At 41.6% G+C, this 14,577-nt stretch overlaps 1 long non-coding RNA gene across 4 annotated transcripts; it reads right to left on the reverse strand.

Moving 5' to 3' along the window:
- Positions 1–2,321: 2,321 nt before the first annotated feature.
- Positions 2,322–14,307, reverse strand: LOC127301033 (uncharacterized). Of its 4 annotated transcripts, none has more exons than XR_011748943.1 (8): positions 13,905–14,307; positions 13,719–13,815; positions 13,477–13,631; positions 12,519–12,593; positions 12,252–12,364; positions 4,525–4,599; positions 4,258–4,376; positions 2,322–2,560 (listed from the first exon to the last, which is right to left on the reverse strand). It is a non-coding gene; the product is annotated as an uncharacterized lncRNA (long non-coding RNA). The 4 variants fall into 4 exon arrangements; XR_011748942.1 differs by having other exon boundaries at positions 4,258–4,370; positions 13,905–14,301; XR_007851816.2 differs by having other exon boundaries at positions 4,258–4,370; positions 13,477–13,553; positions 13,905–14,296.
- Between the last annotated feature and the right edge of the window lie 270 nt (positions 14,308–14,577).

Here is a 14,577-nt window from a genome sequence, read left to right on the forward strand (position 1 = left end):
TTGTTCAGAGGGAACCCATACTAAAATACATAAGTTTCCAGCTAAGCCTTACCCAGATTCAGGTATTGTGGGGGTACTTGTAAAATTGGAATGGTATCGCATCCGAACCCAACCATCAGTGTTTTTGGAAAAGTCACCAAGTCATTCACCAGTCATAATCACCTTCAAAAATCTCTCAATAGAATGACTCATCATTCCAAGGTTTTCAAAGTCATTTCACTTCACAAGTTCCCACTAGAATAGTCACTTTTAATATTGAGCACTAGCCACTAGTTATGAGGGGTACTAAGTATCTTGGAGCTTGCTAGGCTAAGTGTGATTCTCTTGTACTACTCTATAATTCAACCAAGTAAATCATAAATCCAAAAGTAACTTTGATAATTAAAATCAAGTAAAGCTTGTAAAGTAAAAACTTGGGATAGGTTCATAAAGTAAAATGTAGTGGTGCCTTGCTCTTGTAGAGCTTTGCACTTTGCAAGAATATAACTTGCAACCAAAATAGTTTGCATTAGTCTAGCTTGCATTGGTAATAGCTTGCCTTGATTGGTGATGTGATCAAAGTTCTCTTGCTCTTCCTCTTGGTAGAAGACCTCTTCCTCTTGATAGTCTCCGGTACTAGCGTCTATAAACGAATACGAGGATACAATCACCAAACAACACTTAAGTAGTCTTAATTAGCCTTATTGGCTCACACAAAGGATCTAGCATCACTACTTAACATTTATTCTCAAATTATGCTAGGGTTTCTTTATTTAACATTAGGAAAATAATTTCCTCTCATTGAAAGTTGAAATTAGGGTTTCTCTTTGGTTTGGAGAAATAATTTCCTCTCATTGAATCTTCTTAAGATTTAATCTTCTCAAATAACCAGGGGTGCTCCCATGTTTACCAAGGTCAACACTTCACACTTAGTATTTGAGAAAAGTGATTTAAATGAGATTCATCATCTCATGTGATTTAAATAACTAGTGCAATTTAAATACTATGTTGATTTAAATTCTACAAGTGAGCAAGTATGAGCCTAAGCATTTAAAGGTCAACACATTACTTCATATCACTTGTGAGAATGATTTAAATGAGGTGCTACACCTCATTGGTTTAAATTCCTAAAATTTGAAATAGTTTAAATGGGCTAGTATTGACTACATAGTCAATATTCTGCTTCTAGCCCATGATCATATACAGAACATATATCATATTTTTACATAATAAATTAGAGTTTGTTAAATGTGAATTATTGAAATTGGATTCACTTAAAAATTCAAATTGGTTGATTTTTAAGATTTATTTGAATACTGAAAAGTCTCTGTTTTGTTATTTTTTCTATTCAAAATCTACACAACATATGAGGTTGAATCCAGTGAGGTTAGCTAGATAATTTCATAAGCTTTCTATAGCATTTTGAATCACCAGATTTGGATTTGTAGATTTAAAGCTATTCAATTTCTAGCACTGCATCAGTATGCAAAAATAAAGGAAAAAGATAAAACGGAATTTCAAATCAAACTGAGGGCGGGAAGAAGTTGGGCCGGCCCAGCTGCTGCCCGGGCCGTGCGTGCATGGCGCATGCACGTCGCCCGCACGCGGGGCGCGTAGATCGTCGGATGACGATCCGACGGTGCTGGGCCTTCGTCTTCCTCCCGACACTGCAGGCTTGCGGGGGCGATTTCTCTCACCTCGGAGCTCGGATTGAGGCGTGGTTAGGTGCGTTGGAAAGCTATTTCCAAGGGCTACAACTTTGCTGTAGGTGTCGGGGGCTATGGTGATGAAATTCTGGGCGGTTTTGAGGGATGCCGCCGGTGAGCTTGTTGACGCCGGTGAGCTGTAAGGAGAGCGGGAGGGAGGTGCTAGGAGGAGGAAGGGGATGATGTGAGATGGTGTGGTGCTATCCAGGGCGAGGGGCGGGGTTTATATAGTGTCCAGGGGAGAGGGGCGGGGCATGGCCGGCATGATGGCCATGTCGCCGGGCGCGTGGCTACAGGGTGTTCTGGGCCGAACGGTCATGTCTAGGAGGTGCGTGGGGGAGAGAGGAAGCTAGTGGCGCAGTAGGAAGCATTGGTTTGCAGTGTGCACGCAGAGAGGTGATGGTGTCCACGGGAGGGTGATCATGGACAATGGCATGAGCATGGTGGTCGAGTCCTTGCTCTCCTCCACCCAGGACCATGTCTGGCAGGTGTCTAGGGTCCAGGGGACTGTAGGTGACATGATTAGAGGGAGGGAAAAGGGCCAGTGTGGGGACCCCGGACTAGCTGTCCGAAATACCCTGTTATGTATACAGTTCACGATCCCATGATCAGAGCACCGTGAACACATAACCGAACTGATATCAAATTACATCATCCTTTACAAAACGGAATAAGAAAATTACAATAAGGTCACATGACCAACCTTTACATAATAGCCTCGAAGGGCCTAACTAAAACATCAGAGTAGCGGAATCACTTCAGCAGCGCAGAGCCCAAGTCATCTGCCTTAACCCTACAGGCAACTGACTGGGAAGACGTTCCTAGCTCGCATAGACGTCGTCAACTCCTTCTTCATCCATCGTGTTCCTCCAAGTCTGGCCAAGTAAATAGCCAGGGACAAAGCCGTGAGTACATTTGGAATTGTACTCGCAAACCATCAAGAAAGATGCTAACAGAGCTAACTAAAAGAGACAAGAGAGGAAGAATAGTTTCTCTTGTGGATATAGCATGTGAAAGAGAATCAGTTTCTCTTGTGGATAAAGCATGCCGGCATCTCAAGTGATGCGGACACTTTGGTGGTCCTATGACATCTCTATATCTTTATTGAAGAAGATACTTCAAAAGATAGACTACGACATCTCTATATCTTTATTGAAGAAGATTCTTCAAAAGATAAACTATGACATCTCTACATATTTATAGAAGAAGAGTTCCTCTACATGAAAACACTAGGAAGGGTCACCCAATTTTTGTTTCATTTTCCTCAACCATCTCCACATGGTCGGCACAACATCTTTCCCATACCCTTCCGGTACTTCCAACACACGCATTTCCTTTGGAAATCATTTTCAAAACCAAAACTCGACACAGCTCGGTAACGGCCATCCCAACCGTCCATGACCGCGGACGCGGCTATTCGAATAGATTTAACTCTGCAGAGTGTGCGCACTTTCCCCACAAGATCTGATAAATCCGCCGGGATCATCCCCGGTTCGTCATACGAAAGTATGCGAGTCTCGGATAATCAGTCGAAGCCTTTCGCCCATTCAACTTAGCAAGAGGTCCTACCCTATGGAGTATGTACCTCCCCGGCACTGTGGCAGCTCACCTCCCTTTGAGCGTGGCTCCACCGCCAAGCCAGGAGACCCATAGTGTCTTCCGGACGGGTCAGCCCCGAAGGCCTCCCGTTATACTATTGTCCCAACCATGACAACCCGGACTCGGGGGTAACCGTACCCTTGTATAGTTGTGCGGTGCCTCATGCTAAGAAGAACAAACGTCAAGCTAAGCCCCGTGCCCACGTTGGAGTAGTGTGGTTGCGCGAGTTAATTGTTCCGGGCGAATACAAAGAACCATGTGTCGTTTTTCTCAAAACCCAAGTCACACCCACATTTCTTTTCTCAATCATCTTTGACAAGATCCTTTTTGCCTTCATAAACCATACACTCGGGTAAGGTCGACTCACCCAAGGTTTTCTCAAAACTTTTACAACAAGGTAAACCTTGAGGGGTTCCCAACCTATAGTTTCATGAGTTGAACTAGTATTGCACTACGGCCGAGATGAGAGTCATTCCGCCATAGATGAGGTATAAAGGGGTAGTGGAGTGGATCATACTTGCTTAAGTTAAGCATGTATTATGACAACACAAGGAGGAATATACTCTCAGATTTGTGGTGCTAACTACACAACTTAGATAGTGGAGTGTCACTATCCAACATATTCTCCAAGATGGTACACGGCATACTCCTCTCAAGTTGAGAATACACCAAGATCATGACAATGATACCTCTATACTACAAATGGGGTGGGTGTGGTGTAAGTTACTATCTTGAGATGGAACATGCTCAAGTTGAGCATACAAGATAACCAAGTGGGATAGCACGGCCATGCTACCATGCATCCCATAACACAAGGACAAATAGTGGAGCATCACCACTAGGGAGTACCCCACTTGCAAACACACATAGATGACATAAATAGAGATAATAACACACATAGAATGAAGGTGCTTTGAACATCAACAAATGACATCCAACTAGACACTGGATCAGAGATCAAAAGATGGCTTGCCTTGGCTTATTTGTCCCTGTACTTCTTCAACTCTATCAATATAAGAATCCCAACGATATAAATAAAATCCTTGTCCAATTCCACTTCTTCTTCTTCTCCGGAATTGCTCGCGTCTATCGCTGGAAAATATAAAAAGGAACACAATCAATCACATTGCACCAACAAAACAAACATACAACAACCATAATTTAACCATTCAATAAAGAGCTACCATACAAAGGACTTATAGATACCACAAACAACTTAAAGAAAACCCATGTTATTTACCTAGTAAAGGTATGAGAGTATCACAACTTAGCAATTGCCTCTCTCGGTTATCACCATGGTATAACCCAACATCCCCTGGTAGATAACATCATAAAGAGGACAAGAGCATTAGTTTGACATCAAATACATTCACAAAACATTTTCAAGCATTTTTGGAAAAGTAGAAAACAGTTTTCCTAACTTAGTTTGCTCACATAACACCACACAAGAATAGGAAACAAATAATATGCCCTACCATTTGAAAACTTAAGCAAAACAAAAGAGCTGATGTTAACTTGCAGAGGTTTTGTTTTGCAAGCATAAAACAAAGGTTGCCCATTTCTACTAAAAAGAATTGGTCAAGGGTTTTAAATAAACCGAAAAGTTTTGCTTCAACAAAGCATGTCACACATATACATTACTAACAGCAACAGAAATGTATGAACAGAGACTAATAATATTTTTCCTAGATGGCCAGTACTAATACAAGACTAACCCAATTAGAATCACCCAAAACTATGAATCCTACAAATTTAGGAATTTCTTTGAATCTGACTGTACAGAAAACAAGATCTGTAAGCCATAAATCGTAGAAAAATCCTAAAAATATGAGACCACTGGCATTTGAAAGATAATTAAACAGAGATGCATACACAATTGGATTTGGGTTCAAATTGTTTCTGAAACTCTCACAAATGGATTGACAAGGTTACTGCATGTTTGTACCATTTGCTTTCTCTCTGGAGTTACAGAACAGATAAAGGTGTGAAACTTGTTTGAGAAGATTAAGAAAACATTCAGTAATCCTACATAATTGGAATCACTCAATTAGGTTCAAAAATGGATTTTTGGTGATTTAAAAGCTAACAGCCAAGTCTGCAGAACACACACAACAAGTTTAATTCACCCAAAATCTTACATAACTCATAAAAATATGAGGTCAGGTGCATCTGAAAGGTATTGAAAAGCTGGTTCTTACCCAATTGGTTTCATTCAAAAATTCGTTCCCAAGCTCCTGGTTTAATTCGACAAAGTCAGATCTGACCAGATCTTGACCTGTGAACCATTTCAGTTTCAGGAGGTCAATCGAAGTGAAACCACCTCCAAAATGAAGGTATTGAAGAGGGCTTTCACCTACAGTTGAGTTTGCTCAAAATGGTTTCGTAAAACGGAACAAATCTAACAAATAATGAATCTGCATGTTTACAGAACTTTATTTACCACGGACAATCCGTAACGAATTTGAGGATGAGACCAATGCCAAGTTGTAGATCTTTTCCGTATCTATCTGCGGAACTTTGAATCACTCGATTTGGATCTGCGCACGAGATTTGGTGGATTTTACAAGTTCGTACCAGAATCTGAAACAGCAAGATAGCAGAAATTACTGCAAGGATTTGGACGAACTTTGCTCAAGAACTTCAGATCTGAGGATAGCTCAAGCTTCTCCATGCTTGGACCAACATGCACCTGCATCAAGATCCAATCTTAGCAATGGAGGAAGAGGAAGAGGAGAGAAAACCATCTAGGGTTGGGGAGAAGAAGGAGAGGGAGGCTCTCATGGTGAGGAGGAGCTTGAGGGAGGAGGGAGCTTCATCTTGGAGTGCCTTCCATGGCCATGGCCGGCCATGGGAGCAAGGGGCAGCAGCATTTTCGTGGGGGAGAGGTAGAGGAGAGTGTGAGGGAGTGGAGTGTGAGAAAAATGACCAAAGGAGGAGGGAGTGGCCGGCCAAGGGCCAATTTATAGAGGGAGAGGGGTGGCTGCCTCCTTATTTGATTGGCCAAGTTGGGTGGCTGCCCATTTAGTGATTGGGGTAGTTGGGAGGCAAGGCTTGGAAGAAAAGGAAATGAGGAGGGAGGGCTGGCCGAATTTTCTTGCCATGGCCGGCTCCTTCTTGACAACCACAAGTGAACAAACAAAGTGCAATGCCACTTCATGAATGTCGACCAAGGTTGAGTATTTGAGGGGTTAGCTAAAAATGGTTTGATGATGTATTAAAATTTGGGAGAGAGGTGATAATAAACATTGGTGGCAATGTTGGAGAATAAATTACTTTGATCAAATTATCATATTGGCCTAGAGATGATGGTGGTGATGGTGGTTGAGACAATGGTAGAGCAAGATTAAGAGAGATGGTGAGTGAAGTAACCATATACTCACAATGAAGAATATGGGGACTTAAATCATGAATTCATGAGGTCAAGGTAATGATGGAAAAGAATATAAATTGCTCTACAAATGAGAGGTCAATAGGGAGTGAGTTGAAAGTATCAAATGATCATCCATTTGATCCAGAATTGGAGGATGGAGGGGATACAATGTGGTGAATCAGAGATGTGCATAAGATGTGCAAGAGTTGTCATTTGAAATAGATCTTGTTTGAAAAGTATTTGAAACACCTCAATTGTGTAGGGACACTTGGGAATGAACTCAAGTGGAATGAAGTTTGAAAGTGTTGAGATAAAACTAGTTGGAACATAGGGGTTCAAAATATTCTACTTACTTTCTCAAGTAAGGTAGAGTTTTTCTCAAAGGTAAAAATAAGCAAGAGGAAAACAAGAAATGGTATAGGTACCATAAACAAGCTTTTTGTTAAAACAAAGCAAAATAGAAATAATGTTTTATAAATCAATACTTGGTAGAAATGGGATGAAAAACAAAACCCATTTCAGTTCCTTGTTTTCTTTGAAGAGAAATCTTGAAAAGTTTTAATAAAACTAGAAGTAGTTTTGTGATCAAAACTAGAGAAGGAAAACTGTAGGATTTTTGAGGAGGGAAACTAATTTAGGGAGGAGTGTTCTCAAGGGTAGATGGTGGCTACAAAATGTATCCATCATTCCCACTCTTGGTTTTGTGAAGATTAAACTTGAATAAAAACAAGAGGTAAAAGTGAAGGAAGTGATCTAGAGTTGAATCATTGGATAGGGTATAAGATCAAGTTGAATATATGTGATGCAAGGGTAGAATGAGACATGCAGGATGTGGAAATTGTAGAGGGAGATGCACAGATGAGATCCACGCATTGAGATCACCAAGTTGTGAATTAAGGATGATTGAGCTATCTTGTACCACAAAGAGAAAAATCAAGATGGCACACCCATGTTGTCATCAGGAGAGAGGTTTGATGTAGTAAGAAGGAAAACAATTCTTCCTAAGCCACACATGTGTTTTATTTGGTGAGTTGCTTGTTTAACCACTAGGGGTGTCGTTCTATGAGGTAGCTCAAGACAAAATTCAACAAGCAAATCAAGACAATTCATCTACCAACAGATCAAGGCAATTCATCATAGCAAACAGATCAAGGCAATTCACCTTAATTAGTCTATAGAAAAAGTTTTTGTTCCCCCTGATTTTTGAAATAAGGACAACTAATCAAGGTTGAAAAAGTTGGGGTGTTACAGATCTTCCACCCTTAAAATAATCTCGTCCCGAGATTACTGAGTGTAGAACTAGAGGGGTTATAAAGTTTAACCAAAGTCAGACTCCATTCTTCTGTAGACGTGCCGTTGTAGAGAAAGTCGTTTGCTTCATCTTCTGGGAGACATGTTGGATTTCGCCGATGGCGAGCTTCATGAAGAGGTTGACTACTCCATGCAGGTGTTGGATCTGTAGCTTCTTCACGATCCTGGCGGAGGTTCAAGACTGTGGGAGGGTTAGTGCACCCAACGGCGCTTGAGCAGGGCTGAAAACCTTTTTAGAGTTAGCTTGATTTTAGTGGGAGACGAAGTCTTCCACCCTTAAGATTTTTCATCGGGTTCTCGGAAAAACTCAGAGCTTCTGCCTTGTAGTTACGTGCGGGGCTTCGGAAGAAGTCATCGGTCTTCCTTGTTCAGCTGAAGAATCTTCGGGGGCGACGTGCAGACCACCACTTCAAGAGGCACTCACGGTGTTAACTGAACCATATGGGACGCGCGGCGAGTTAGAAAGTTGAAGAAATGCCTGGTTGGTACCCATATGAAGCAGCAACAGGGGTCGTCGAAGACAATCTTCAGCTTGAGGGTCAGTGCTGATTTCAGTAACAACTAAGAAGTTAGCGGGTAAACTACGCCTAAAGTCTTGAGTCTTGGAGTATCTTTAGAAGCTTCATTTGATGAGGACCAGATGAACCATGTGGTGTAGCTCGGCTTTGACGCTATTGTTCTCTCAACTTGTTAGACGGTGTGTTTGAGGGTAGTTTCAAAAAGATATTCTCGCGGTTAGCGCGAGTATACTCCAAGGTTAGACCAAGTTAGCATGTCTTCTCGTAGAGGTGCAGTCACTCTTGAAGGTAGGGCTTCTTCTTTCTTGGCGTAGTGGGGATGCTCCAGATGATCTTGAAGGAAGTCAGCGTAGATAGGGGTCGGGTTAGTTTTCTTGACGGTTGAAAAACAACTTCCAACGGGTTTAGAGTTAGAGTCTTTCGTTAGTCTACCCAATTTAACTAATAGTTAGCAATACATCGGCGAGGCAAACTTTAATCCTATCATTGCATGTGACACCCATACAACCATAACCAGAGACACAATACCACTAACAGAGGCTACTGGTATTTTTCCTAGATGCACAGTAACAAAACAAGATCAACACAATTGGAATCATTCAAAAATATTTATTTTTCAATTTTTGAGACTCAAAATACTAACCAGAAACAGTGATCAAGTTTTATTTATTAAAAATCGCACAAAAATCCTAAAAATACAAGGTCAGTGGCGTCTGAAAGATAATTTCATACTGGTTCTAGTGCAATTGGAATCACATCAATCGGAGCTACCAAACTATTTTTATTAGCAAAACAGTACACTGGCAGATTTCCATTTTTAATTTCTGTTTCACAAACTTCAAACAATTAAAAAGGGCGGAAACGTCTAAATAGCAAGACATACATGCACACAGCAAACAGATACAAACATTCAAGGCAGCACACTAGGGAACCACAAGCAATCATCACACCAGACATGGTACTCTCAGTACCCAGAAATTCCTAATGCGCGGGGTAGCTCAATCAAAGCGATTGAGTTTGTCCTATCCATCCTATAGGTTTGGGGCTGGTCGCATATGTTGACGTCTTCATAATATTAGCATCAGCTTCAACTTGGATCCTTGTAGCAGTTGGTGGTGAAGGGGCCGGGTGTTGAGTCGTTGATGTTGAGGCGGAGGAGAAAGCTGCGTAGAACTTCTAGTCTCGACATCCCGGAAACATGAAGTCTTCGAAGAGGTAGCTGTTGAGGTGCTTCTGAAGTAGAGATCTTCTCGTGGCTGGCCTAAAAATAACTAGTCAAGAAATTGAGAACTTGATCCTTGACGACTGCGAAAGTGCGAGTCCAAAGAGGAACAAGGTCAGCTCTCTGACAGACTTTGGTGACAACCAAAGACATGATCCTTTATCCCTTTATGTGCACGGCTAAGTCGGCATCCAATCTTCAATAGCTGTCGTTGGAGATACACGAGTCTTCCCGAGGGATTGATCCATCTTTGAGTTTGAGTCTCCGGTCTGAGTTGGGGACATCGTCTAACGTGTGGGTTTGAAGTGGATGAGACAATAGAGTAAGAATTTTCAAACATTTTAATAAAGCGGAGGGATAAGAATTTAGAAGCTTTGAAGAAATAAGAGGAGTAGAAGCTATGCTTCCTACTAAAGAAATAATTTGTTTCGTAAATAGTTTTTCCCAATTACTTGTCTCCTAACTAACGTCCATGCTAACTAAGGTCTCCTACAGTCAGGATAGCTCTGATACCAGCTCTGTGGGGACCCCGGACTAGCTGTCCGAAATACCCTGTTATGTATACAGTTCACGATCCCATGATCAGAGCGCCGTGAACACATAACCGAACTGATATCAAATTACATCATCCTTTACAAAACGGAATAAGAAAATTACAATAAGGTCACATGACCAACCTTTACATAATAGCCTCGAAGGGCCTAACTAAAACATCAGAGTAGCGGAATCACTTCAGCAGCGCAGAGCCCAAGTCATCTGCCTTAACCCTACAGGCAACTGACTGGGAAGACGTTCCTAGCTCGCATAGACGTCGTCAACTCCTTCTTCATCCATCGTGTTCCTCCAAGTCTGGCCAAGTAAATAGCCAGGGACAAAGCCGTGAGTACATTTGGAATTGTACTCGCAAACCATCAAGAAAGATGCTAACAGAGCTAACTAAAAGAGACAAGAGAGGAAGAATAGTTTCTCTTGTGGATATAGCATGTGAAAGAGAATCAGTTTCTCTTGTGGATAAAGCATGCCGGCATCTCAAGTGATGCGGACACTTTGGTGGTCCTATGACATCTCTATATCTTTATTGAAGAAGATACTTCAAAAGATAGACTACGACATCTCTATATCTTTATTGAAGAAGATTCTTCAAAAGATAAACTATGACATCTCTACATATTTATAGAAGAAGAGTTCCTCTACATGAAAACACTAGGAAGGGTCACCCAATTTTTGTTTCATTTTCCTCAACCATCTCCACATGGTCGGCACAACATCTTTCCCGTACCCTTCCGGTACTTCCAACACACGCATTTCCTTTGGAAATCATTTTCAAAACCAAAACTCGACACAGCTCGGTAACGGCCATCCCAACCGTCCATGACCGCGGACGCGGCTATTCGAATAGATTTAACTCTGCAGAGTGTGCGCACTTTCCCCACAAGATCTGATAAATCCGCCGGGATCATCCCCGGTTCGTCATACGAAAGTATGCGAGTCTCGGATAATCAGTCGAAGCCTTTCGCCCATTCAACTTAGCAAGAGGTCCTACCCTATGGAGTATGTACCTCCCCGGCACCATGGCAGCTCACCTCCCTTTGAGCGTGGCTCCACCGCCAAGCCAGGAGACCCATAGTGTCTTCCGGACGGGTCAGCCCCGAAGGCCTCCCGTTATACTATTGTCCCAACCATGACAACCCGGACTCGGGGGTAACCGTACCCTTGTATAGTTGTGCGGTGCCTCATGCTAAGAAGAACAAACGTCAAGCTAAGCCCCGTGCCCACGTTGGAGTAGTGTGGTTGCGCGGGTTAATTGTTCCTGGCGAATACAAAGAACCATGTGTCGTTTTTCTCAAAACCCAAGTCACACCCACATTTCTTTTCTCAATCATCTTTGACAAGATCCTTTTTGCCTTCATAAACCATACACTCGGGTAAGGTCGACTCACCCAAGGTTTTCTCAAAACTTTTACAACAAGGTAAACCTTGAGGGGTTCCCAACCTATAGTTTCATGAGTTGAACTAGTATTGCACTACGGCCGAGATGAGAGTCATTCCGCCATAGATGAGGTATAAAGGGGTAGTGGAGTGGATCATACTTGCTTAAGTTAAGCATGTATTATGACAACACAAGGAGGAATATACTCTCAGATTTGTGGTGCTAACTACACAACTTAGATAGTGGAGTGTCACTATCCAACATATTCTCCAAGATGGTACACGGCATACTCCTCTCAAGTTGAGAATACACCAAGATCATGACAATGATACCTCTATACTACAAATGGGGTGGGTGTGGTGTAAGTTACTATCTTGAGATGGAACATGCTCAAGTTGAGCATACAAGATAACCAAGTGGGATAGCACGGCCATGCTACCATGCATCCCATAACACAAGGACAAATAGTGGAGCATCACCACTAGGGAGTACCCCACTTGCAAACACACATAGATGACATAAATAGAGATAATAACACACATAGAATGAAGGTGCTTTGAACATCAACAAATGACATCCAACTAGACACTGGATCAGAGATCAAAAGATGGCTTGCCTTGGCTTATTTGTCCCTGTACTTCTTCAACTCTATCAATATAAGAATCCCAACGATATAAATAAAATCCTTGTCCAATTCCACTTCTTCTTCTTCTCCGGAATTGCTCGCGTCTATCGCCGGAAAATATAAAAAGGAACACAATCAATCACATTGCACCAACAAAACAAACATACAACAACCATAATTTAACCATTCAATAAAGAGCTACCATACAAAGGACTTATAGATACCACAAACAACTTAAAGAAAACCCATGTTATTTACCTAGTAAAGGTATGAGAGTATCACAACTTAGCAATTGCCTCTCTCGGTTATCACCATGGTATAACCCAACATCCCCTGGTAGATAACATCATAAAGAGGACAAGAGCATTAGTTTGACATCAAATACATTCACAAAACATTTTCAAGCATTTTTGGAAAAGTAGAAAACAGTTTTCCTAACTTAGTTTGCTCACATAACACCACACAAGAATAGGAAACAAATAATATGCCCTACCATTTGAAAACTTAAGCAAAACAAAAGAGCTGATGTTAACTTGCAGAGGTTTTGTTTTGCAAGCATAAAACAAAGGTTGCCCATTTCTACTAAAAAGAATTGGTCAAGGGTTTTAAATAAACCGAAAAGTTTTGCTTCAACAAAGCATGTCACACATATACATTACTAACAGCAACAGAAATGTATGAACAGAGACTAATAATATTTTTCCTAGATGGCCAGTACTAATACAAGACTAACCCAATTAGAATCACCCAAAACTATGAATCCTACAAATTTAGGAATTTCTTTGAATCTGACTGTACAGAAAACAAGATCTGTAAGCCATAAATCGTAGAAAAATCCTAAAAATATGAGACCACTGGCATTTGAAAGATAATTAAACAGAGATGCATACACAATTGGATTTGGGTTCAAATTGTTTCTGAAACTCTCACAAATGGATTGACAAGGTTACTGCATGTTTGTACCATTTGCTTTCTCTCTGGAGTTACAGAACAGATAAAGGTGTGAAACTTGTTTGAGAAGATTAAGAAAACATTCAGTAATCCTACATAATTGGAATCACTCAATTAGGTTCAAAAATGGATTTTTGGTGATTTAAAAGCTAACAGCCAAGTCTGCAGAACACACATAACAAGTTTAATTCACCCAAAATCTTACATAACTCATAAAAATATGAGGTCAGGTGCATCTGAAAGGTATTGAAAAGCTGGTTCTTACCCAATTGGTTTCATTCAAAAATTCGTTCCCAAGCTCCTGGTTTAATTCGACAAAGTCAGATCTGACCAGATCTTGACCTGTGAACCATTTCAGTTTCAGGAGGTCAATCGAAGTGAAACCACCTCCAAAATGAAGGTATTGAAGAGGGCTTTCACCTACAGTTGAGTTTGCTCAAAATGGTTTCGTAAAACGGAACAAATCTAACAAATAATGAATCTGCATGTTTACAGAACTTTATTTACCACGGACAATCCGTAACGAATTTGAGGATGAGACCAACGCCAAGTTGTAGATCTTTTCCGTATCTATCTGCGGAACTTTGAATCACTCGATTTGGATCTGTGCACGATATTTGGTGGATTTTACAAGTTCGTACTAGAATCTGAAACAGCAAGATAGCAGAAATTACTGCAAGGATTTGGACGAACTTTGCTCAAGAACTTCAGATCTGAGGATAGCTCAAGCTTCTCCATGCTTGGACCAACATGCACCTGCATCAAGATCCAATCTTAGCAATGGAGGAAGAGGAAGAGGAGAGAAAACCATCTAGGGTTGGGGAGAAGAAGGAGAGGGAGGCTCTCATGGTGAGGAGGAGCTTGAGGGAGGAGGGAGCTTCATCTTGGAGTGCCTTCCATGGCCATGGCCGGCCATGGGAGCAAGGGGCAGCAGCATTTTCGTGGGGGAGAGGTAGAGGAGAGTGTGAGGGAGTGGAGTGTGAGAAAAATGACCAAAGGAGGAGGGAGTGGCCGGCCAAGGGCCAATTTATAGAGGGAGAGGGGTGGCTGCCTCCTTATTTGATTGGCCAAGTTGGGTGGCTGCCCATTTAGTGATTGGGGTAGTTGGGAGGCAAGGCTTGGAAGAAAAGGAAATGAGGAGGGAGGGCTGGCCGAATTTTCTTGCCATGGCCGGCTCCTTCTTGACAACCACAAGTGAACAAACAAAGTGCAATGCCACTTCATGAATGTCGACCAAGGTTGAGTATTTGAGGGGTTAGCTAAAAATGGTTTGATGATGTATTAAAATTTGGGAGAGAGGTGATAATAAACATTGGTGGCAATGTTGGAGAATAAAGTACTTTGATCAAATTATCATATTGGCCAA

Source organism: Lolium perenne, chromosome 7 (assembly GCF_019359855.2).
Source record: "Lolium perenne isolate Kyuss_39 chromosome 7, Kyuss_2.0, whole genome shotgun sequence".
Classification (NCBI taxonomy): Eukaryota; Viridiplantae; Streptophyta; class Magnoliopsida; order Poales; family Poaceae; genus Lolium; species Lolium perenne.